General features: G+C 46.3%; 1 long non-coding RNA gene across 1 annotated transcript in view; it reads right to left on the reverse strand.

Annotated features, from left to right (window-relative positions):
- Nucleotides 1-26,749, reverse strand: part of LOC126101627 (uncharacterized) — a 327,166-nt gene that overhangs the window by 271,740 nt on the left and 28,677 nt on the right. The window lies entirely within an intron of this gene.

The raw sequence follows: 26,749 nt of genomic DNA on the forward strand, positions 1-26,749 counted from the left end.
AACAACGTACTGTATCACTGTAAGACCGCCTGGCACAGTAACTGAGTGGCCAGCGCAGCTAACTGCCATGTGAAGGATCCGGGTTCGTTACCCGCTAGTGCCGGGGACTTTCCCTGAGTGAGACGACTAGTGCGAGGTGCACTCAGCCCCGTGGCGCCACCTGGGCTACGTGACCGAGTAGCAGCTGTGCCACGTCGCGAAAACTGACAACGGCCGGGAAAGCAGTATACTGACGCCACGCTTCCCCATACCGCATCCAATGACGCCACTGGCGGAGGATGACATGGCGGTCGGTCAGTACCGATGTGCCCGCAGGGCCTGCGGACTGACCAGCTTCTGTGTCATGTCTTGTTAAGCGCTAAAGTCTCACGGTCGAAATTACAATATTGGGTTTTACCATTGAATAATTTTCTAGTCAAAATGCGACGACGACGTCATCTACAAAAGTTTATTTCACTTTTTGATTGAGATTTCTCGAATACAGTATTCTGCAGCGTCACATAAACACTTGCAGGCACACAAATTACTACTAGCCAATGAGGCCTACCCATAAACAATAAATGAAAAATATTGTCATCTAATACCGTTTCGTGTTTGATAGAAATTTTTGATTGACAGAAAATGTGACAAGATGGCGGACACCAACTTTGATTCCATAGGAAACCGTTCTGCACAGCGACTTTATATTATTATAATGAAGGATAGAAAAACAGCAATCCGTTCAAATCCTATTGGTTTATTATTATTCTTGCATATCCAGTTTTCAGATATAAATAGCCATTTTCAACGCATATATGGAATAATAACAATAATAATAAAAATGGGATTCCGACTGACTGCTATATTCGTATCCTTCTGTATAAGACGGCAGATGTCGTTTGTGTGCATATTTAGTTCAAAAATAGCTTTGAATGTGTTTAATGTAACGAACGAATTTCCAAAAACTGTGAAAGACGATTTTTTAAATTTCTAACAGAGAAGTCAAATACCAGTTCTCAAGGATATAGCTGTAAAAAGTATTTTATTAATCTTTAATAATAACTGATTTTAAAAAACTTCCACAGTATTTCACTACCATTGGAGCTAGTTTTCCAATTTTCGCAGGTGTAACTTCAAAATTGTTTTAATAGCGACATATTTTCAAATAACCTTTCAGCCCCTATCTCACCCCCTTAGGGGTGGATTTTTGAAAAACCCCTTCTTAAATGACGCCTACAGTACAAGACCAGCCCCCTCTGCAAATTTCAAGTTTCTCTCCTTAGTGATCTGGAGTGGGTGATGATGGGCCAGTGAATGAGTCAGTCAGTCACCACACTGTGTATTATATACAGAGATTATAATAATAATGCTTTCTTTGCCCCACTGTGGGGCATCTGTGGTAACTAAGAGGCAGTTCGAGGATGTGTTCCAACCCAAGCTGCCTGGAGTGGCAGCTCTTACGACGAGACCCCCGTCTGCAAGCGTGGCCAACGATAAATACAGGCCTAAACACACGTCTGCGTGACGTCCACAATGTAGTGTTATCAGTCGGCCGACACCGATAAAGTTAGAATCTCCCTTGTACTCAACATAGGTAACGCTAACTGCCCTTATTTTAACCTTCTTGGCCGACAAACTCTTGCTTTGTCAAAGATTTCGTCAAACTTTTTAAAGAAGCAACTTCACGGGAGCTACTACACGGCCGTAAAATTTATCGTCGTAGTTGTTTGGGAATGGGTGCCGAACAGTCCTGTTTATGTAGGTGGCAAGTGCACTGCTTGAAATGAAAGAGAAATGGGAACCGTAGCGGGTGACACCGGGGACAGCTAGAGGAGAAGCTTGAAGTGTTCACCAGAATTAACTACGTGCGCTACAGTGCGAGGACATAAAGAATAGCCAGCCGGAGTGGCTGAGCGGTTCTAGGCGCTACAGTCTGGAACCGCGCGACCGCTACGGTCGCAGGTTCGAATCCTGCTTCGGGCATGGATGTGTGTGATGTCCTTAGCTTAGTTAGGGTTAAGTAGTGCTAGGGGACTGATGACCTCAGAAGTTAAGTGCTCAGAGCCATTTGAACCATTTTGAACATAAAGAATAAAGAAAATTATCTGAGAACAGGCGAACAAATATTTCAGTCTGCCCTCGTGCAACTGGTCCGTCATACTTGCATAAACGACATTCATTTACGAAATGCCATTCCGAATTTCATTCATTATAATCGATGTTTTTGAAAACCTGCAACCGTTTTTTTCACAGTTTAAATAATGACACAGTGCACTAGTTACATATTATTTCATGTTTAATATGACGTTTTTCGAGAGTTTATTGTCATTACAAAAAGAAATATTCACAAAGATATTTTATAACATGTTTGTATTCGTGTTTGGAAAATTGGAAGTTTGTGGTAAGTTCCTATGGGACCAAACTGCTGAGGTCATCGTTCCCTAGGCTTACACACTACTTTATCTAACTTAATCTAACTTACGCTAAGGATAACACCACAACTGTCCGAGGGAGGGCTCTAACCTCCGACGGGGGCAAGGCGCCTCAGACAACGCGGCTGCACCGCGCGACGGTATGTGTTTTGTTCTGCCTATCTTGCCCTGCAGTCATGTTATTATGGTTAACTGCAGTCAGACACATTTCTTTTGGGTGATTTTCCGAAAAGTCACATAAAATACCTATGTAAATACTTGATCCAGAGAATAAATTCTCATTAAGCATTGTGCATATCGTCAAGAAATACGTAATTAGTGCAGTGTTTCATTCTTTAAATCATGAATGCTGGCGCTACAGTCTGGAGCCGAGCGACCGCTACGGTCGCAGGTTCGGATCCTGCCTCGGGCATGGATGTGTGTGATGTCCTTACGTTAGTTAGGTTTAATTAGTTCTAAGTTCTAGGCGACTGATGACCTCAGAAGTTAAGTCGCATACTGCTCAGAGCCAGGCACGAATGCTGTTTCTGCTAAAGATGGCCTCGTGACTAATTTAAGATTTGTAACAACAGGCGAAAGCTATTCCACCTTTCAATATATTACTCGACTCTCACAATGTGCTATTTGACGCATTATTCCAGAAACATGCCAACCAACATGTAAATCACCCAACAAGGCGTCTATAAAGGTTGTGTTAGGTTATTTGGAGTACAAATAAACATATTTCACTTATGTATACTTTGAAAACATTGGGCTTTTCGCACCTCCATCTACTTCCGCATCCTTTCTTCTTGTATGTAAGCTTAAGATCATTTACAGTGGACAAACTGCGAATGCAGCCGATTGCTGCAACTATTTCTTTGTAACACTGCAACCGCTTGTTTCGGTTTTTGTTCAAATGGCTCTGAGCACTATGGGACTTAACTACTGAGGTCATCAGTCCCCTAGAACTTAAAACTACTTAAACCTAACTAACCTAAGGACATCACACACATCCATGCCCGAGGCAGGGTTCGAACTTGCGACCGTAGCGGTCGCGCGGTTCCAGACTAAAGCGCCTAGAACCGCTCGGCCACACCGGCCGGCTCTTATTTTTTGTGGTCAGCGTGTTTTGTGGTATGAAAAATATTGTATTTTTCATACTTTACAACTATCACTGTGGTGATAGCCACGCTACAAAAATACTTTGTCATTTTATAGCTTAAATGCACTAAAGCAAGTGACATGTAAACAATGGCCTCACTTTAAATTTTATGAAAGATCATTGCTAGAAGCTTCCCTACCACAGTGTCAACGATATGATCAAAGGGCTTTGACACAGACATAAAAATGTCCGTGGGTTTCGGTAAGTATATATCGTTGGCCACGAACTCTACACTGCTGACGTCACACAGTTGTGCGCTTGGACCTATATTTATCGTAGGCTACGGACTGTAAGATGGTTGTGGGATTAAAGGGACCAGACTGCGACGGTTATCGGTCGGTCTGTAAGGCTGTGACGTCATATGCCAAACAGGGCTCCCGACTGGTCAGCGCAGATGACATTCGGGAGCCGTCGCGCGAGCCTGCTAGTAAACGCACAGCGAGCCTACTGCGCGTGAAACGGACTTCAAGATTGACGAGCGAAACAACAAGAGCGTAGCCAAGAAAGGAGGGCGGCTGGAGGAAGTGTTCCCTGCGGGACCGTTGGCCGCTCGGAAGTCTGTGGTGTGCGGCAGGAGATTGAGGGGAACAGCTCGGGCCCGGCAATTAGGCGTGACCCTGACTGGCTGGCTGGCTGCAGCTCAGCGATTGTAGGGAAGCAGCGCCCCGGGGCTTTCCGTGGCCTGCTTTCCGGCGGTTCCCGGCCCCGTCTGGTCGTTAGTATCGACACGACCTGTGCCGCCTGCCCCGCAACACCACGACCGCCGGAGATGGCGCCGAGCGGAAATACAGAATGTCAGCAGGCATCTGCGAGCAGGCAAGTGACAGCCAAGACGTGCTGTCGTAGATGTGGCGGAGGAAAATACAGTAACCTTTAAGGCCCTCGTAAACAATCAAACTTGTTTGTCAAATACGGTCTTATCTAGCCATGGTTTTGTCAAACAAGCCCGTAAAACGTAAACTCCGTCCACAGGCCCAGGAGGACCCAGCGGTACCGACCGGTCGCCGTGTCATCCTCAGACAAGAGGCGTCACCGAATGCGGATATGGAAGGGCATGTGGTCAGCACACCGCTCTCCCGGCCATATCTACACCACTGGCCATTAAAATTGCTACACCACGAAGATGACATGCTACAGACGCGAAATGTAACCGACAGGAAGAAGATGCTGTGATATGCAAATGATTAGCTTTTCAGAGAAGTCACACAACGTTGGCACCGGTGGCGACACCTACAACGTGCTGACATGAGGAAAGTTTCCAACCGATCTCTCATACACAAACAGCAGTTGACCGGCGTTGCCTGATGAAACGTTGTTGTGGTGCCTCGTGTAAGGAGAAGAAATCCGTACCATCACGTTTACGATTGTAGCCTGTCGCGATTGCGGTTTATCGTATCGCGACATTGCTGCTCGCGTTGGTCGAGATCCAATGAATGTTATCAGAATATGGAATCGGTGGGTTCAGGAGGGTAATACGGAACGCCGTGCTGGATCCCTACGTCCTCGTATCACTAGCAGTCGAGATAACAGACATCTTATCCGCATGGCTGTAACGGATCGTGCAGCCACGTCTCGATCCCTGAGTCAACAGATGGGGGCGATTGCAAGACAACAACCATCTGCACGAACACTGCGACGACGATTGCAGCAGCATGGACTATCAGCTCGGAGACCATGGCTGCGGTTACCCTCGACGCTGCACCACAGACAGGAGCGCCTGCGATGGCGCACTCAACGACGAAACTGGGTGCACGAATGTCAAAACGTCATTTTTTCGGATGAATCCAGGTTTTGTTTACAGCATCATGATGGTAGCATTCTGCATGTTGCAGGTCCTGTACTGGCCTTTCTGGATACAGAAAATGTTCGACTGCAGCCCTGACCAGCACATTCTCCAGATCTCTCACCAATTGAAAACGTCTGGTCAATGGTGGCCGAGCAACTGGCTCGTCACAATACGCCAGTCACTACTCTTGATGAACTGTGCTATCGTGTTGAAGCTGCATGGGCAGCTGTACCTGTACACGCCATCCAAGCTCTGTTTGACTCAATGCTCAGGCGTATCAAGGCCGTTATTACGGCCAGATGTGGTTGTTCTGGGTACTGATTTCTCGGGATCTATGCACCCAAATTGTGTGAAAATGTAATCACATGTCAGTTGTAGTATAATATATTTGTCCAATGAATACCCGTTTATCATCTTCATTTCTTCTTGGTGTAGCAATTTTAATGGCCAGTAGTGTTAGTTTCTGAGACCGGAGCCACTACTTCTCAATCACGTAGCTCCTTAGTTTGCCTCACAAGTGCTGAGAGCACCCCGCTTGCCAACAGCGCTCGGCAGACCGGATGGTCACCCATGGACGTGCTAGCCCAGCCAGACAGCACTTCGGTGATCTACCGCAACCGGTGTTACCACTGAGTCAAGGTCGTTGGCAAACAAGCCCTTGCACGTACCTTCATCTATATGATTACTCTGCAACTGAAAGTTAAGTGCCTGGCAGAGGGTTCACCGAGCCACCTTTAAGCTATTACTCTGGCGTCCTACTCTCCACCGGGGTGCTGGAAAAGCGAACAGTCTGTGCGAACTCTCACTTCTCTTACTTTATTATTATGATCATTTCTCCCTATATAAGGAGAAACGATAATTTTTTCGCACTCGGAGGACAAAGTTGGTGACAAATTTCACGAGATAATGCCGCAACGAAATAATCAGCACGAGCTGCCCTTATTTAAACCTTTTCGATGTCCTCCGTCAACCCTATGTGTTGCGCATCCCACACCGTACAGCAATACACCATAATGGGCAGACAAGCGTGGTGTTAACAGTCCCTTCAATGGACCTGTTCCGTTTTCTACGTGTTCTGACAATAAATCGCAGTCTGGGTTTGCTTTCCAGTCAACATTATCTATGTGATTTTTCCAGTTTAAGTTATTCGTAATGGCAATCCTGAAACATGTAGTTGAATTTATAGCCTTTAGATTTGTGTGCTTTATCGTTTAACCGAAATTTAGCGAATTTCTTTTAGTAGTCATGCGGATGACTTCACACTTGTCATTATTTACAGTCAACTGCCAAGTTTATCTTCATGCAGATACCTTCTCAAAACTACTTTGTAATTCAGAATGAGATTTTCACTCTGCAGCGGAGTGTGCGCTGATATGAAACTTCCTGGCAGATTAAAACTGTGTGCCCGACCGAGACTCGAACTCGGGACCTTTGCCTTTCGCGGGCAAGTGCTCTACCAACTGAGCTACCGAAGCACGACTCACGCCCGGTACTCACAGCTTTACTTCTGCCGGGCGTGAGTCGTGCTTCGGTAGCTCAGTTGGTAGAGCACTTGCCCGCGAAAGACAAAGGTCCCGAGTTCGAGTCTCGGTCGGGCACACAGTTTTAATCTGCCAGGAAGTTTCATATCAGCGCACACTCCGCTGCAGAGTGAAAATCTCATTCTGGAAACATCCCCCAGGCTGTGGCTAAGCCATGTCTCCGCAATATCCTTTCTTTCAGGAGTGCTAGTTCTGCAAGGTTCGCAGGAGAGCTTCTGTAAAGTTTGGAAGGTAGGAGACGAGGTACTGGCAGAAGTAAAGCTGTGAGTACCGGGCGTGAGTCGTGCTTCGGTAGCTCAGTTGGTAGAGCACTTGCCCGCGAAAGGCAAAGGTCCCGAGTTCGAGTCTCGGTCGGGCACACAGTTTTAATCTGCCAGGAAGTTTCGTTTACTTTGTAATTAGTTCTGATCATCTGATGACTTTACAACAACACCTGCAAACAATGCAAGAGGGCAACTCAAATTGTCTACTATGTCGTTTATGTAGACCAGGAACGACAGAGGTCCTACAACATTTCTTTTGGGGACGCCAGAAATCAGTTCCCTTTTACTCGATGACTTTCCATCAGTTACTACGAACTTCAACCTTTTTGACAGAAATTCGCGAATCCAGTCGCACAACTGAGGTGATACTCCATAGGCACACAATTTGTTTAGAAGTGGCTTGTGAAGAACTGTGTCAAAAGCCGCCTGGAAATCTAAAATTATGAAATCAATTTGACAGTCCCTGTTGGAAGCACTCATTACTTCGTGAGAATAAATAGCACCTTACATTTTACAAGAACGATAATTTCTGAATCCGTGCTGACCGTGTGTCAATAAAGTTTGTCGTTCTAACGTCACTTCTGAAGCAGACGCTATTTGTGAATGCTGTATCTTGACACTAGTTGGAAAGGCTGCTAATGCAGATGAAGCATTTATAATACTGACTCTTGACTCTGGCGTTGTGTTTAAAGAAGAAGAAGAAAAGAAGACGCTGGTACAGGATTTAAAATGAGAGGAAAATATACACGTGAAAACCTATTTAAGGAAATGTTACAGTCAGAATCTGATGATTACATCAACTTTCCGCGAATGGACAATGAAATCTTCAATAACTTGTTTAGAGTTGCTTCGTCCTAGCATCGAAAAAGAAGGCACAAATATGCGAAAATGTGTTCTGTTCCACTTGGTTCTCTAATACCTGAGGAGCTATGACCATTCGTTCATCTTCGCTAATGTGAAACACATCTCCTCTACTGAGCCAGTGTTCATAGCCGTTAAGGTACGCACTTAAGAGCCCACGTTTATTGGACATTTTTTCTCGTTTTTGTCCACACTACCACCACTGAAAAGTTACCAACCCTACACTCTTCGCAACATAAGAACTGGTACATATATTCAACTGTCAAGAGGTATCAGAACGGTTTTCCTTTATCACTTTCGACTCGTTCGTTTCCGGTACAGGGATCCTTACTTCAAATTAATACATTTATCCTTTTCCATCATCCTAGAAAGTCTGTAACATGATCACGGACTCACCCCGTGTATACGTACATTTACAGACGCCCGGGCCTGTTGCTTTGACTCTCTGTAATCTCGTTGGATGACGTTTCCGGACATGGGTTCCTATTCAAAATACGATGTACTCACTCCCCTCTGCAAGTCCTAGAAGTCTGTAACGGGAATTTAGGACCACCCTGTACATGTACAGTATCTGATCAAAAGTATCCAGACATCTACTAGCGGACTAATGTGTGACGCGCCCACCCATGGCATTTATGACAGCTGCAACTCTGCTAACGACATTTTCAATGAGGCGTCTGAATGTCAGTGGAGAAACTATAATTCGTTATTCCTTACGAGCTGAAGACATAAAGTAATGATGTTGGATGCTGGCGACTGGAGCGAAGCCGACGTTCTAACTTTCCCATACTTGTTCCATAAGCTCCAGGTCGGAGCTCGGGGCAAATCACTCCGCTTCAGGAATGATGGTGTCCCCAAACCATTGCCTCATAGATGCTGCTTTATGACAGGGTTCATTGTCAAGCTCATACAATCAAGCATCGTCTCCGAGCTCCACTGTACATACACTTCTGGAAATGGAAAAAAGAACACATTGACACCGGTGTGTCAGACCCACCATACTTGCTCCGGACACTGCGAGAGGGCTGTACAAGCAATGATCACACGCACGGCACAGCGGACACACCAGGAACCGCGGTGTTGGCCGTTGAATGGCGCTAGCTGCGCAGCATTTGTCACCGCCGCCGTCAGTGTCAGCCAGTTTGCCGTGGCATGCGGAGCTCCATCGCAGTCTTTAACACTGGTAGCATGCCGCGACAGCGTGGACGTGAACCGTATGTGCAGTTGACGGACTTTGAGCGAGGGCGTATAGTGGGCATGAGGGAGGCCGGGTGGACGTACCGCCGAATTGCTCAACACGTGGGGCGTGAGGTCTCCACAGTACATCGATGTTGTCGCCAGTGGTCGGCGGAAGGTGCACGTGCCCGTCGACCTGGGACCGGACCGCAGCGACGCACGGATGCACGCCAAGACTGTAGGATCCTACGCAGTGCCGTAGGGGACCGCACCGCAACTTCCCAGCAAATTAGGGACACTGTTGCTCCTGGGGTATCGGCGAGGACCATTCGCAACCGTCTCCGTGAAGCTGGGCTACGGTCCCGCACACCGTTAGGCCGTCTTCCGCTCACGCCCCAACATCGTGCAGCCCGCCTCCAGTGGTGTCGCGACAGGCGTGAATGGAGGGACGAATGGAGCCATGTCGTCTTCAGCGATGAGAGTCGCTTCTGCCTTGGTGCCAATGATGGTCGTATGCGTGTTTGGTGCCGTGCAGGTGAGCGCCACAATCAGGACTGCATACGACCGAGGCACACAGGGCCAACACCCGGCATCATGGTGTGGGGAGCGTTCTCCTACACTGGCCGTACACCACTGGTGATCGTCGAGGGGACACTGAATAGTGCACGGTACATCCAAACCGTCATTGAACCCATCGTTCTACCATTCCTAGACCGGCAAGGGAACTTGCTGTTCCAACAGGACAATGCACGTCCGCATGTATCCCGTGCCACCCAACGTGCTCTAGAAGGTGTAAGTCAACTACCCTGGCCAGCAAGATCTCCGGATCTGTCCCCCATTGAGCATGTTTGGGACTGGATGAAGCGTCGTCTCACGCGGTCTGCACGTCCAGCACGAACGCTGGTCCAACTGAGGCGCCAGGTGGAAATGGCATGGCAAGCCGTTCCACAAGACTACATCCAGCATCTCTACGATCGTCTCCATGGGAGAATAGCAGCCTGCATTGCTGCGAAAGGTGGATATACACTGTACTAGTGCCGACATTGTGCATGCTCTGTTGCCTGTGTCTATGTGCCTGTGGTTCTGTCAGTGTGATCATGTGATGTATCTGACCCCAGGAATGTGTCAATAAAGTTTCCCCTTCCTGGGACAATGAATTCACGGTGTTCTTATTTCAATTTCCAGGAGTGTAGTACGCTATGCGGTAAAAGGTGATCACATTCCTCAGCAATTAGCGTTGCCTGAAGCGCAATAAGGGGACCACCCTCCCCAATCATGAGAAACAGCCCCCTCCGCCCCACACCGTGAGACCACGCGCTCTACACTTCACAGTTGACGCTACACGTAATGGCAGGTACCGTTCTGCTGACATTCGTCCGCCAAAAACACTTCATTGGACTGCAACAGGGTATAGCGTGATTCAACACTCCAGATCAATCGTTTGCAGTCATGCACTGTCCAGTTGCGTCGGTCTTCACAACACATCGAGCGTCGCTTAGCACTGACTACTAAAGTGTATGACTTTTGAGGAGCTGCTCCACCATCGTATCCCATTATTTTTACATTCCTAAGCATAATCACTGTGCTATCTGGATCGCTGGTAATATCTCGGAAATCATGAGCCATTCCTCCCGCTGATTTCGTGCTATTTTTTCCAAGCACCCTCCGCAGCAATCGACGGTCCCTGTCCATTCTCTGTGTAGCTCTGGTTTTTTTCCTTCGCGCTTCCACTTAATTTAGAAGAGTTGAAATGTTCCACATTAAATTTGTTACTCAGGTTCCATTCAAGGACTAGTGCACCCTACAGGCCACTGATCTAATCTGTTTGCCCCTTTCCCTTCTGACAACACAGTACACACCGCCTCCTTTTATACTGTCTGGTCCGCCTCTCGTGACATCTAGTGGTCTATCCCGCATTACACAGGGTGTCCGGATATTTTTGATCATATGATATCCGCCGGAAAAATTTAAAACTTGTCATGTTAGATCGCAAAATTGTTCAGATTTTGCTGCTCTCCAACGTAACGATCCTTTTGCTGGTATCTTCTGTAGAACCCTACTTGGGTGACCGAACACTAAACGGAGAATATTTAAATTATATAGTAAGAGTCCAAAGGATTTTAGGTAATTATTATAGTATCAATATTAACACAGAAGTTATAAACTGAAGAAAAAAAAAAGAACTGGTACACCCACCTAATATCGTATACGGCCACCGAGAGCACGCAGAAGTGCCGCAACACGATGTGGCATGGACTTGACTAATGTCTGAAGTACTGCGGGAGGAAACTGACCATGATTCCTGCAGTGCTGTCGATAAATCAGTAAGAGTACAAGGCGGTGGAGATCTCTTCTGAACAGCACGTTGCAAGGCATCGTAGATATGCCCAATAATGTTCATGTCTGGGGAGTTTGGTGGCCAGCGGATGTGTTTAACTCAGGAGAGTGTTCCTGGAGCCACTCTGTAGCAATTCTAAACATGTGGGACGTCGCACTGTCCTGCTGGAATTCTCCAAGTCAAAAATGGTTCAAATGGCTCTCAGCACTATGGGACTTAACATCTGAGGTTATCAGTTCCCTACACTTAGATCTACTCAAACCTGACTAACCTAAGGACATCACACACATCCATGCCCGAGGCAGGATTCAAACCTGCGACCGTAGCAGCAGCGCTGGTTCCGGACTGAAGCGCCTATAACCGCTCTGCTGCAGTTGCCATCGAATTCCCCAAGTCCGTCGGAATGTGCAACAGACATGCATGGTTGAAGGTGATCAGACAGGATGCTTACGTACGTGTCACCTGTCAGAGTCGTACCTAGACGTATCAGAGATCCCATATCACTCTAGCTGCACACGCCCCACACATTTAGTAAGCTTCCACGAGTTTGAACAGTCCCCTGCTGACATGCGGGGTCCACGGGTTCATGAGGCTGTCTCTATACCCATACAAGTCACTCCGCTCGATACAGTTTGGAAAGAGACTCGTCCGACCAGGCAACATGTTTCCAGTCATCAATAGTCCAATGACGGTGTTGACAGGCCCAGGCGGGGCGTGAAGCTTAGTGTCGTGCATTCGTCACGGGCACACGAGTGGGCCCTCGAACCCGAAAGTTCATATCGATGATGTTTCGTTGAGTAGTTCACACGCTGACCCTTGTTGATGGCCCAGCACTGAAATCTGCAGCATTTTGCAGAAGGGTTGCACTTTTGTCACGTTGAACGATTCTCTTGAGTCGTAGTAGGTCATGTTGTTTCACGATCTTCTTCCGGCCGCACCGATGTCGGAGATTCGATGTTTTACCGGATTCCCGATATTCACGTTACACTCGCGAAATGGTCGCAGCGGAAAATCCCCACTTCATCGCTACCTCGGAGATGCTGTCCCGCCGGCCGGGGTGGCCGAGCGGTTCTAGGCGCTACAGTCCGGAACCGCGCGACCGGTACGGTCGCAGGTTCGAATCCTGCTTCGGGCATGGACGTGTGTGATGTCCCTAGGTTAGTTAGGTTTAAGTAGTTCTAAGTTCTAGGGGACTGATGACCTTAGTCCAACTAGAAAAGTTTGTAGGATAATGAAAAGCATTATTGATATTGGGTGTCTTAATTTAATAAAATTAATATTCATTACGTTTGATAGTGATATAATTATTATTTTAATCATTTCAGGGGTTAGTTTATTTAAAATATTGGTTTTGGGGACCAATGATGGAAGCTTTTTCACTTTCCCATAGTGCTCAGAGCCATTTGAACCATTTTTTGCTGTGCCCCATCGCTCGTGCACTGACTATAAGACCACGCTAAAATTAGAAATTCTTCCAATCCATATGTGGCATAATAGCAAACCAGCGCTTAACAGTACTGGCTAAAACAGTCTTGGTTGCAAATTTAGTTTTTTTATTTTTCAACGATGCCTTTCGCCTTATTCAGGCATCTTCAGGTTATCTTTTCTAGATGGACGCTGTTACTCGCTCCTGTGAACGGGAACGCGTTATGTAGCAGATCTTGGTGCCTCTCGTGTCCATCTAGAAAAGATAACCTGAAGATGCCTAAATAAGGTGAAAGGCGTCGTTGAAAAATAAGAAAAAAAAACTAAAATTGCAACCAAGACTGTTTTTAACCAATACGCTCAAATTAACTTACATCTTGATAACCCTGACATTGTAGCGGTACTAACCGATCTAACAACTGCGACACACACATGTTGTCTTATGTAGGCGTAGCCGACCGCAGCGCCGTATTCTGCCTGTATACTTATCTCTATATTGAAATACGCATGCACAAACCAGTTTCTTTGAAGCTTCAGTGTGTGTGTGTGTGTGTGTGTGTGTGTGTGTGTGTGACACGGAAAATTTCTTCTGGAAGTAATATGCGAGAAACTGACTGTAAGGAACGCGTGAGAAACTTGGTCGCTGGTCATGTAAGGGTAACACAATATTGAAAAGAGCAAACGCAAATGTTTAGATTCTACTGACATAAGCGGGTAAGGGACGGGCATATTCGAACGCGCAGATTTTTTTTCCTTTAAAAAAAAAAGGAATAGCTCCTGAGAAAAAAGTCCGACAAAATATTTTTTCCAATATTCACTTATGAAATATTCATGGCGGCGCTACACATTCACAGGCCAAATTATCATATTTAGCCGGGGCGATTCTTACAGCCCCGTAAATCAGTGGAGCGACTTATCGCCGGCGCTATCTGCTACTGCTGAATTCTCGGCGGCGCGGTTGGCCGGCGCGGCGCGGCGGCCGCGTGCAGCGCCAACTTCTGAGCGGGCACGAGGGCGCCACACAGACCAACCGCGCCGCCTCTGCCAGAGTCCGCGCCTACGTGCGCCGACTCCTCAACTTCCCGGGCCGTTATTTGGCTCAAATCTCACCTAAAAGTCCGCTGCGCGGCTTATGAGCTTCAGAATGTGTGTTATCTAAATGGACACGAAATAAATTTCTTCAAATTACGTGGCCTTATAAGGAAACTGCACTGCCGCAGTCAGTTTATCAGGGCGAACTTCTAGATGCTACGTGTACAGTAAGTATCTCATTCGTGATGTATATCACGCGATATACACTGGCGAAGCACGAGTGTAAAGACATTAATAGGCTTTCTGCAGCTATCCCTTCTTGTCTCCTTATATCACGCACGACCCGTTTCCCTCGCCGCCCACCACCACCACCACCGATGCACACTTTGTAGCCGGCCGGAGTGGCCGAGCGGTTCTAGGCGCTACAGTCTGGATCCGCGCGACTGCTTTATCTTTGACAAGTAGCACTTGATACACCCAATGCCTCCTCGACCTCGCATCATTTCAGTTTAACGTCTCGGCGACGACGAAGATATTATATAAACAGTACAAACATGAACAGGATAAGCATGAGGAATGAAATCAGACGTATTTCTTTCTACGGAGCTATCGCGGGTTTCGCCTGAATCCACATATAGAAAACAGAGAGAACCTAAACCCGGATTGTGAAATAGGCATTTGGGCACTTTTTCTCCGGAATGCAAATCCAGTGGGCATTACTCAGAAGGAAGGCGCGATCACATACCCTGATACATCGCAACTTGCCTAAGCTCGTTCAAATGAAATACAGACGGCCAGTCTGATATGCAACTAGAGTCAGTTTTCTGTTCCTTGTGACACATATGATAATTGTGAAGAATGTCGACATTTTGCCTGTCCCTATCACGATTTTTATTTATTTTTTTCTCCAACGTAACGTGACCTAACTTATGTTTGCTAATACTTTGTACAGAAGAAACATTTTAAATTACAAATCCTCTAGAACTGTTGCGTGATTCATTCCATCTCAAACAGGGCTACTCCCAGTGAAGCACCGACGTTCAAGTCAACCTACAGGGCGCCTGGATGTTACGATGTGCAAAAGAGTGCTGACGAAAAGCAAAAACAGTTAATCACTGTATGTAACTTAAGGGAGTATTGCGTTACATGTATTTTAATACTAATATTTTCACAAAACATGCTAGATGCGATAAACGTTCTTTCTCTATCTGCCACCCTCCCCCCGCAACATTCATCTCTGTCCACTACCTATTAGGCACCTGTGAAACACACTATTAATCCTCTCTAAAGCATTATCCGCTTCGTTTGTGTACAGTCGCTTGTTTAGTTGCTATATGACGGGAGAGGTGCTTACAGATATTTAGCACAATGCAATTTGGCTGTAATGTTGCGGGGGAAAAGGGAGCGGCAAGAGGAACGTTATGAGGGGAAAAAAATCTTTATTGCCCATGTTAATGTTGGAGGAACCTGATACGGGAAATTCAACAGTACTTTTTTTCATGCGTGCGTGTACGGACATGGGAGGGAGGGGGGAGATGGACAGAGATGCGCGCGCGCACACACACACACGCACGCACACACACACACACACACACACACACACACACACACACACACACAGAGAGAGAGAGAATGTGCATATTTTAGCAAGAGTAGTTTGTAAGACTGGTTCGCACGTAGAGGTACATCGAGTTGGTTTGCCACAAGACAAAGCTCACCGGACGAAATGTTCGTTACCCCGTTAAAAGAGCACATTTGTCACTTCGGAGTCCTGCAGATGATGCAGAAACAGGTGGTAACGTGACCTTCCTCCGCTGACAGGGGCCACAGCAATGAAGTACTGTGTTACATTCCAGTCCGTTGTATGGCATTACCACAGCAGGACGGGTCGATCTGGGGACGCGACAGAATATGAAAAATAAGCTATGTCGTTTGGACGTGCTGCCCATCACCACAACGCGAATGAAGCCTTATTCATCGTAATCGATGTAAACAAACAGTGAGAGTGATGTGGATTTCTGCAGAAAGAAGGGGAGACAGTACCTATAAGTACGTACAAGAAATTACTTAAGATAATAATTTACTGTTCGTTCTCAGTTTCATATTTTTTATTAGAATACATGTTTCGATCACTCTGGGTGATGTTCGAATTTAAGCGTAATACTGGCAAAAAACACTTGGAAAGACGAAGTAGAGTTTGTTCCGATGACGGCATGTGCCACCTGCAGATGTACTGATAATGGTTTAAACGTCTTCCGCCAACAGAGAGCGTAGTTATCAGAGCGTAAGCTTTGTCCGCTCTTTACTAGCTAATGCTCACAGCCAGAAGGTGCAAACGTGTGAGACAAGCAGGCAACCATGCCACGAAGACGCACTCGAGCTTCTTACAGCAACTGAGTGCGTTTAAAAGGGGTCAAATTGTGGCGTTCCTAGAGGCGGAATGGTAATTTCAGAGTATTTCTACACAAATTGGACGGGTTGCGTCAGTTGTGGAACGATGCTGGTGTCAGTGGTCACGTGGACATTCTCACACCCGTGCAGAACAATACACACGAAGAACTCACACAAAACTACCAGCAATACTTGATAATTGGGATAAAATCCTGAAACGCGTTGTGCTATACATGAGTAAAAAACTTAACTGGTGTTATGTCTTATTAACCAATCATCAACGAAAGTTGTTCGAGTTATTGATGTATCAACGCGAACTGTCCAGTGTGTCTACAAGGAACGGTGTGCCACGCACAGCCATATTACCTGGCGTAAGGGCGGCTGTTGTAACAAGATTCTAACCGACAGGGCACGGTGAGTAGCGTCAGTAATTGTCAGTGTGACTAGTGCCTCCCGTCGGGTAGGCCGTTCGCCGGGTGCAAGTCTTTCGATTTGCGATTTGACGCCATTTCGGCGACTTGCGCGTCGATGGGGATGAAATGATGAAGATTAGGAAAACACAACACCCAGCCCCTGAGCGGAGAAAATCTCCAACCCAGCCTGGAATCGAACCCGGGCCCTTAGGATTGACATTCTGTCGCGCTGACCACTCAGCTACCGGGACAGACACTAATTGTCAGTCACAACCGGTAACAACCCCGACAGGAATTACTGCTGACAGTGAATGTAGATCCTCCTCAATCAGTTCTCGAGCGAACATTGCAAAAGGAATTGCATGCAAAGGGTCTTTACCTCGCAGACGACAACCGGCAGCAAGTACAGCTTCAGATCTTCAGTGGTCACGAAATTATAACAGCATCTGGAAATAGCTGACTATATGGGTGCAGAAGAGTCCAGAGTCCTGATTTTGCCTCTTTCCAAATGATACAGTGGGCCAAGTGCATCGACGGCTCACTGAGCCGTTTGACCAGGAGTATGTCGAGGGTGTACATGGGTTGGTCAAAAGAGTGTGGGAACACTACGAGAAACGCTTGCTTGGACATACAGGGTGTTTCAAAAATGACCGGTATATTTGAAACGGCAATAAAAACTAAACGAGCAGCGATAGAAATACACCGTTTGTTGCAATATGCTTGGGACAACAGTACATTTTCAGGCGGACAAACTTTCGAAATTACGGTAGTTACAATTTTCAACAACAGATGGCGCTGCAAGTGATGTGAAAGATATAGAAGACAACGCAGTCTGTGGGTGCGCCATTCTGTACGTCGTCTTTCTGCTGTAAGCGTGTGCTGTTCACAACGTGCAAGTGTGCTGTAGACAACATGGTTTATTCCTTAGAACAGAGGATTTTTCTGGTGTTGGAATTCCACCGCCTAGAACACAGTGTTGTTGCAACAAGACGAAGTTTTCAACGGAGGTTTAATGTAACCAAAGGACCGAAAAGCGATACAATAAAGGATCTGTTTGAAAAATTTCAACGGACTGGGAACGTGACGGATGAACGTGCTGGAAAGGTAGGGCGACCGCGTACGGCAACCACAGAGGGCAACGCGCAGCTAGTGCAGCAGGTGATCCAACAGCGGCCTCGGGTTTCCGTTCGCCGTGTTGCAGCTGCGGTCCAAATGACGCCAACGTCCACGTATCGTCTCATGCGCCAGAGTTTACACCTCTACCCATACAAAATTCAAACGCGGCAACCCCTCAGCGCCGCTACCATTGCTGCACGAGAGACATTCGCTAACGATATAGTGCACAGGATTGATGACGGCGATATGCATGTGGGCATCATTTGGTTTACTGACGAAGCTTATTTTTACCTGGACGGCTTCGTCAATAAACAGAACTGGCGCATGTGGGGAACCGAAAAGCCCCATGTTGCAGTCCCATCGTCCCTGCATCCTCAAAAAGTACTGGTCTGGGCCGCCATTTCTTCCAAAGGAATCATTGGCCCATTTTTCAGATCCGAAACGATTACAGCATCACGCTATCTGGACATTCTTCGTGAATTTGTGGCGGTACAAACTGCCTTAGACGACACTGCGAACACCTCGTGGTTTATGCAAGACGGTGCCCGGCCACATCGCACGGCCGACGTCTTTAATTTCCTGAATGAATATTTCGATGATCGTGTGATTGCTTTGGGCTATCCGAAACATACAGGAGGCGGCGTGGATTGGCCTCCCTACTCTCCAGAGATGAACCCCTGTGACTTCTTTCTGTGGGGACACTTGAAAGACCAGGTGTACCGCCAGAATCCAGAAACAATTGAACAGCTGAAGCAGTACATCTCATCTGCATGTGAAGCCATTCCGCCAGACACGTTGTCAAAGGTTTCGGGTAATTTCATTCAGAGACTACGCCATATTATTGCTACGCATGGTGGATATGTGGAAAATATCGTACTATAGAGTTTCCCAGACCGCAGCGCCATCTGTTGTTGAAAATTGTAACTACTGTAATTTCGAAAGTTTGTCTGCCTGAAAATGTACTGTTGTCCCAAGCATACTGCAACAAACGGTGTATTTCTATCGCTGCTCGTTTAGTTTTTATTGCCGTTTCAAATATACCGGTCATTTTTGAAACACCCTGTAAATGCATCTGCTAGCCAAGCCTGCCGGTTGAACTGTTGTATCTGACCACGAACGGCCACTGTGAAATGTCCTCAATACGATGCAAGTGATGTCGAAGCTAAGTGAATTCGAACGTGCTCGTGCAGTGGGTGCTTCCTTAATGAGGGAAGACGAAGTGTTTGTTGTTTCATGAGACACCTTATTTAAGATTTATACTGCATACAGGGGAAGCGGGAAAACGGCATCCGCTAAGTCACAACTCGGACGAACGTGCGTATTGAGTGATCGTGATGGACGCTCATTGACGAGTACTGTGATGTTAAATAAGAGGACGGCAGCTGCAAAATTCACTGCAGAACTGAGTGTCGCGCTCGCGAATCTTCTCGCAACAAAATAACACGAAGGACAGGTTTTGAGAGCACGAGGATGAAACGTCGCCTAAGTTGGGAACTGCAGGGTGAGCTAGAATTTCAAAACAAGTCAGCAGTGACGCAAACGCCCATAACGGGATAAGGTGGTGCCGGAGTCATAAAACCTGCGCTATAGAGCAATGAAAGAAAGTCGTTTCATCGGATGAGTCTTGTTTCTCATTGTTTCCAACTTCTGGCCGAGTTTACGTTCCAACAGTGAAAGATGGTGGGGGTCCGGTGATGAATCTGGCTGCCGTACTGTGCTATCCTTGGGGTAGTTGCTCTCAAGCCGGCCGCTGTGACCGAGCGGTTCTAGGTGCTTAAGTCCGGAACAGCGCTGCTGCTACGGTCGCAGGTTCGAATCCTGCCTAGGGCATGGATGTTTGTGCTGTCCTTAGGTTAGATAGGTTTAAGTAGTTCTAAGTCTAGGGGACTTATGACCTCAGATGTTAAGTCCCATAGTGCTTAGAGCCATTTGAACCATTTGTTGCTCTCAAGGTCGTATTACTGTTAAGGGTTACGTGGCCATTTTGGCGGATCAAGTCCGTCCCATGGTACAGTGTTTGTCTCCTAGTGGCGATGCTTTGTTCCAAGAGGACCGAGCCCCTGTTCACTCACTTCGCATCGTCCAGCACGAGGATCAGTTGACGCATCTCCCTGGCTACCACAGTCGCCATATCTCAATATTCTCGAGCCTTTGTGGTATATTTTGGAGAGAAGGTTGCGTGGTCTCTATCCACTTCCATCGTCGTTACCTCAACTTACCACTGTTTTCAGGAACAGGGGTATAACATCCGCTTAAAAAAGCATACAGGACTTGTGTTTATCCACTGCGGGACGACGGAAAGCTGGTCTCCTACACAAGTTTAGGCGCGATAATATGTCTGTGGTGTTTTCATTCTTTTGTCCAACCCCTGTGGTCAAGACGGAGTTGGTTGTCTGATGGATTGGGGATGGTTTTCGTGCCACCAAGTGAGACCACGCAGACAAGGCACAGTGAACGTGAAACACAACATTTACGCCAACAACCTGCACACACCTGCTGGTACGACTTTGTTAAGGTCTCTGCGGATTGGTCCGATTGGAAGAGTGCTTCGGTATAGCATAGAGCCGATTTATAATTTTTCATATGTTGTAAAAGGAAAACTTGAAGATAATCTGAAGGTGCCACACAAATGGGAGACACGTTGTTAACAAAAGAATAAGTTGCAACCAAGACTGTTTTTAATTCAAATATTCTACATACAGTTGCTTTACCACACGACCCAATGGAGTGGAAGAAATTTTACAATAAATAACACTTAAAATTGCAGGAAAAAAAGTAACTTTGTGTAGAATCGTAACGACTAAAGTACAATTTAGTTTAAACGCAGAAATCTACAGATCTTCATTGATTTTTCGGCTGCTTTCAAAAAGTACTGCGTAATTTTGACCAAATAAGTCTGAAGGTAGAAAATATTCCCTCAACGGATGCAGTGTTGGCAGGGCAAGAAATGAGACATTAATAAAGTACTAATAAGTATGGGTCAGATGTTGAATAAACTAATCATAGGAATTTAAATTGAACTGCTTCATCGTCAATACAAAAAAGTCCCAAAAACGCATAGAAACCCAGTCGTACCCACTGTGCTTTTTAATACCCTGGTTTTTCTCAATCGTCATCTTCCCAGGAGGTATGGTCAACATTAAGAGGTATTGAGGAATGTTCATTCGATGCAAAAAGTTTCCGATGGACATATGCCCTATTCCGAATGGTTTCCGAGCTAGAAGACAATGCATATTTGTTTTTCGAACTAGTGGTGCGTGCATTTGTGTCTTACCCACCCACCGTCTTTGATGTTTCATTATAGACCAAACTACCTCGTTACTTTCAGCCCCTTCGATAGTAACGTCTTTCTGCCATTAAACTAGCCCCTTGAACACGCAGTTGTCTACGGTGTGTTGTTAGTGAAGTAGTACAAGAGATCAAAGCGTATCAAAGAGAAGAATCGGTTAAATGAGTTTGTATATGCGATGGCTAAAACGCCACACATTTCCGCTAGTGAAGAATATACAGATATGATGCAAAAAAGGTTCAAATGGCTCTGAGCACTATGGGACTCAACTGCTGAGGTCATTAGTCCCCTAGAACTTAGAACTAGTTAAACCTAACTAACCTAAGGACATCACAAACATCCATGCCCGAGGCAGGATTCGAACCTGCGACCGTAGCGGTCTTGCGGTTCCAGACTGCAGCGCCTTTAACCGCACGGCCACTTCGGCCGGCAGATATGATGCATGTTTACGATTTCTGCGATGATAGTGCTCCTGGTCGTGTCGAAGAATACCGTGGGTAATTTACGACACGTCGAATTCCTGATCGTAGAGAGTTTACCAGCCTTTTCAGCACGCTATGTAAAGAGATATTCTTCCAAGTACCTATTTTTCTCCTGAACATGTAGTTCAACCACCTGTTCAGAACAGCAACGCGTTGGTGAAACGGCGCAGCGTAGTCCTACCACCAGCACAGGGCGACATTCTGCACGTATCTGTGTCTCACGAACACATGTGTGGCGAACGCACTTGGAAAACTTGCATCCGTTTCACAAACAGCATATTCGCTATCTTCACATTTTGTCACTGGTTAAATGACGATCGCCATTTGCTGTCATTAGTAATTACACGGAATGGAATTAGTAATTACACGGAATGGAATCAACAACTCACGTGATGATCATCGACGGTCGCAGAAAAATCCACACGCTGCGGTGGAAACAAATTTACAAGTTCGTTTTTGATCAGTGTCTGGTGCAGCACGATCGGTAATATGTTGAATAGGCCCAGGCATTTTAGAACAGCGATTGATGAGAACGAATTACTTGCAATTTTGAGAAGATTCATTCCTTTGGCCATGAGGACTGCAATGACTTCCAGCCTCTCCACATACACCTGACGTGTGAGGGAACATTTCCAACCACACTTATACTAATCGCTGGATTGGTCGTGGTAGTGCAAATAGCTGGCCACTAAGATCGCAGACATTATGCGATTGGATTTCTGTTTGTGGGGTTGAATGAAGCCTGAGGTGCACAAACGAAAACTGAATGCACGTGATCAACTGGTCGGTCGCATCATGGAAGACGCTGCCCTCATGAGTGAATATACAGAGGCACTCAGACAAACAACAGAATATGTTCCCTCAAGAGTGCACAAATGCTATGAAGTTGGCAGTGGGATATTCCAACATTTATTGTGAACTGTACACTAGCTATAATGTGGCGTTTAGTATAATACATGGGAGTGAATGTGTTAAAAAGACCCATTTTTCAGTTGCTACTTTGTAAAAAACATGTTTAAGTGTTTACTGTTGTAAGAATTTAAATAAATGTGTAAACCTGACAGTGTACTGATTGACACAAAAAAGAAATAACAATGTAGATAAGATGTTTTCTATTTCGGAAAACATTCGCAACAGAGCATATGTCTGTATGAAGTTTGTTTTTTGCTTCACATGATCATTTCTGTCGTATCCTTGAATATGGACCATCCCCCCCCCCCCTCCCCGCCCGTATATGGCTGCTAGGGAATTCACTCCCAATAACTTTGGACAATTAACACACACATCAAAAAAGTTTGGCATCACCTGGCTTCCGAGAGTTCCGGAGCCTGTACAGAAAATTCGAATAGAGATAAACATAAATATCCTTTCTGCCCTTTTTATTGCTCATGAAAACCACACATTGAATGTTGTACCGCCGTACAGCGAGACCTTCAGAGGTAGCGGTGTTGATTGCTGTACAGACCAGTACTTCTAATACCCTGTAGCAAGTCCTGATACATGCCTGTATTCGTCGTGGCATGCTATCCACAAGATCATCAAGGCACTGGTGGTACAGATTGTCCCACTCCTCAACGGCAATTCGGCGTAGATCTCTGAGTGGTTGATGGGTCACGTCGTCCATAAACAGCCCTTTTCAATCTATCCCAGGCATTGTCGATAGGGTTCATGTCTGGAGAACATGCTGGCCACTCTAGTCGACCGATGTCGTTATCCTGAAGGTGTGCACGATGGTGGCGCGAATTATCGTCCATGAAGACGAATGCCTCGCCAATATGCTACCGATATGGCTGCACTATCGGTTGGAGGATGGCATTCACGTAACGTACAGCCGTTAAGGCGCCTTCCATGACAACCAGTGGCGGCCCCACATAATGCCACCCCAAAACAGCAGGGAACCTCCACCTTGCTCTGCTCACTTGACAGTGTGTCTAAGGCGTTCAACCTGACTGGGTTGCCTCCAAACACGCCTCCGACGACTGTCTGGTTGAAGGCATATGCGACACTGATCGCCGCGCGGGATTAGCCGAGCGGTCTGGTGCGCTGCAGTCATGGACTGTGCGGCTGGTCCCGGCGGAGGTTCGAGTCCTCCCTCGAGCATGAGTGTGTGGGTTTGTCCTTAGGATAATTTAGGTTAAGTAGTGTGTAAGCTTAGGGACTGATGACCTTAGCAGTGCGGCCCATTCGGCATGATGTTGGGCCCATCTGTACCGCGCTGCATGGTGTCGTGGTTGCAATGTTGGACCTCACCATGGGCGTCGGGAGTGAAGTTGCGCAGCATGCAGCCTATTGCGCACAGTTTGAGTCGAAACACGACGTCCTGTGGCTGCACGAAAAGCATTATTCAACATGGTGGCGTTGCTGTCAGGGTTCCTCCGAGCCATAATCCGTAGGTAGCGGTCATCCACTGTAGTAGTAGCGCTTGGGCGGCCTGAGCGAGGCATCTCATCCACAGTTCTTGTCTCTCTGTATCTCCTCCATGTCCGAACAACATCGCTTTGGTTCACTCCGAGACGCCTGGACACTTCCCTTGTTGAGAGACTTCCTGGCACGAAGTGACAACGCGGACGCGGTCGAACCGCGGTATTGACCGTCTAGACATGGTTGAACTACAGACAACACGAGTCGTGTTCCTTCTTCCTGGTGGAATGACTGGAACTGATCGGCTGTCGGACCCCCTACGTCTAATAGGGGCTGCTCGTTCATGGTTGTTTACATCTTTCAGGCGGGTTTAGTGACATCTCTGAACAGTCAATGGGACAGTGCCTGTGACACAATATCAACAGTCAGCGTCTATTTCCAGGAGACTTTTTTTGATGTGTATATTTTGAGAGAGCTGAGCAGTTTAAATATTTGGTATCGACAGTCACCCACTAAAATGACACATTTCATTAAATTAAACAGACTTTAATAGCAGTGAAAAGGGTCGATTTTGCCTTCAGACAACTATTCTCTTCAACACTATTAATTCGTATCACAAAATGAAGCTAAATGATTCTAGAGAATTTAACATGTCGCATACACACATGATGTACGTATGCAGACTGCAGCTCCGAATGAAAATTTATACCAAGGCCGGGATTCGAACCTGTGTCTCCTGCCCACTAGTCATATGCTTTTGCACAGCTGCACGGACTATTCTAGCACGCTGCCTTCCTCGATCCAAATTCCCATCCACGCCGCAGCCCACTTGGTATTTGGAACTGACACAAATTTTCATTAGTCGCTTCAGTCTATATGTATACACAATTTATACAACCTACAAGAGCAGCTGTACACTGTATACAGTGTGTTTCCGTAAGAGCGTGCAAAGATGTAACAGGCAAAAAGGGAATGTTCCACTGAACAATCTGAGATAGCCTGGGCTCGAAGAAGCCAGCTTAAGGAGATACGGAAGTAAACTTGTCTACCACTTTGTCTAGCATTACTGTTTTCCAACACATTTACAACAAGCATGCGTACAAGCTTACACGTACTGTGCTATTTATTTACACACACATTCATTATTTCCTGCAAGGAGACATGGAGGACAAGCCTGATCACCAGGAAGTCATGATGCAGGTTTTGTTTTTCTTCACTTATTCATAAGGTGGCTCTGTTGTATCGTATTTACAGTGTCCCATCACAGAACGTGCTATGCATCAACGACGGACCCAGTTATTACTCAGCGCTCTTCAGAGACGTACAGTCCAATACGATGGAACAGTACCGTTACAGTATTACCTGGTCGCTGGACTGGAAGGGGAGATCGTATTCCATGGCCTGCGAGGTCACCTGATCTGAATCCCACTGATTATTTCCTATGGGGATATCTGAAGTCCCTTGATTGTGAGGCACCAATGGATATGGAGATGAAATTAGTTGCCAGAATTGTAGCTACCTGTGATGTGATTCGAAACACACGGGGGATATTTGTCAGGGTGCGTCAAAAACTTATTCGCCGATGTCATGCTTGCACTGAGGTTGCTGGGCATCAGCATCAGCACATTTTGTTACATACAGTACAAATTGTACGTTTATTGTACGAGGGACATTCCAAAAGAAATGCACAGTATTTTTTTTTAAATCCATCTTTTATTCTACATGTTTGAAAGTTTTACAGTGTATAGATACATCCTTTAGGAACAATATTTTCATTTCTCCACATAATTTCCATCCCTCTCAACTGCCTTACGCCATCTTGGAACCAGGGCCTGTATACCAGCACGGTAAAATTCTGGACCAACCTGTTGGAGCGTGCACAAGGGAGTCATCATCTTCAAACCTTGTTGCACGAAGAGAGTCTTTCAGTTTCCCAAAGAGATGATAGTCACATGGAGCCAGGTCAGGTCTGTAAGGCGGGTGTTTCAGTGTTGTCCATCCGAGTTTTGTGATCGTCTCCATGGTTTTTTGACTGACATGTTGCCGTGCGTTGTCGTGTAACAGCAAAACACCCTGCTCTTGCCGATGTGGTCGAACACCACTCAATCGAGTTTGAAGTTTCTTCTGTGTCGTCACGTATGCATCAGAATTTATGGTGGTTCAACTTTGGCGTTATGTCCACAAGCAAGAGTCCTTCGGAATCGAAAAACACCGTAGCCATAACTTTTCCAGCAGAACGTGTGGTTTTGAATTTTTTTTCTTGGGTGAATTTGCATGATGCCACTCCACTGATTGCCTCTTCGTTTCTGGTGAAAAATGATGGAGCCATTTTTCATCATCTGTCACAATTATTCCAAGAAATTCATCTCCACCATTCTCGTACTGTTCCAAAAGTTCGCTGCATACCGTTTTTCTTGTTTCTTTGTGAGCCATTGTCAACATCCTGGGAACCCACCTGGCACAAACCTTTTTTTAACGCAAACGCTTACAGTATTCTGCAAACACTTCCTTCCCCTATCCCAATGTAGCGTGACAATTCGTTCACTGTGATGCGTCTGTCAGCAGTCACCAATTCGTTAACTCTCTGCACATTATCTGGAGTATGTGCAGTACGAGGCCTGCCGCTGCGAGGACAATCATCAATATTGCCGTGCCCGCTTTCATCACGGAACCTGCTTGCCCACCGACTAACTGTACTGCGATCGACAACAGCATGTCCA

This window comes from Schistocerca cancellata, chromosome 9, assembly GCF_023864275.1.
Source record: "Schistocerca cancellata isolate TAMUIC-IGC-003103 chromosome 9, iqSchCanc2.1, whole genome shotgun sequence".
Lineage (NCBI taxonomy): Eukaryota > Metazoa > Arthropoda > Insecta > Orthoptera > Acrididae > Schistocerca > Schistocerca cancellata.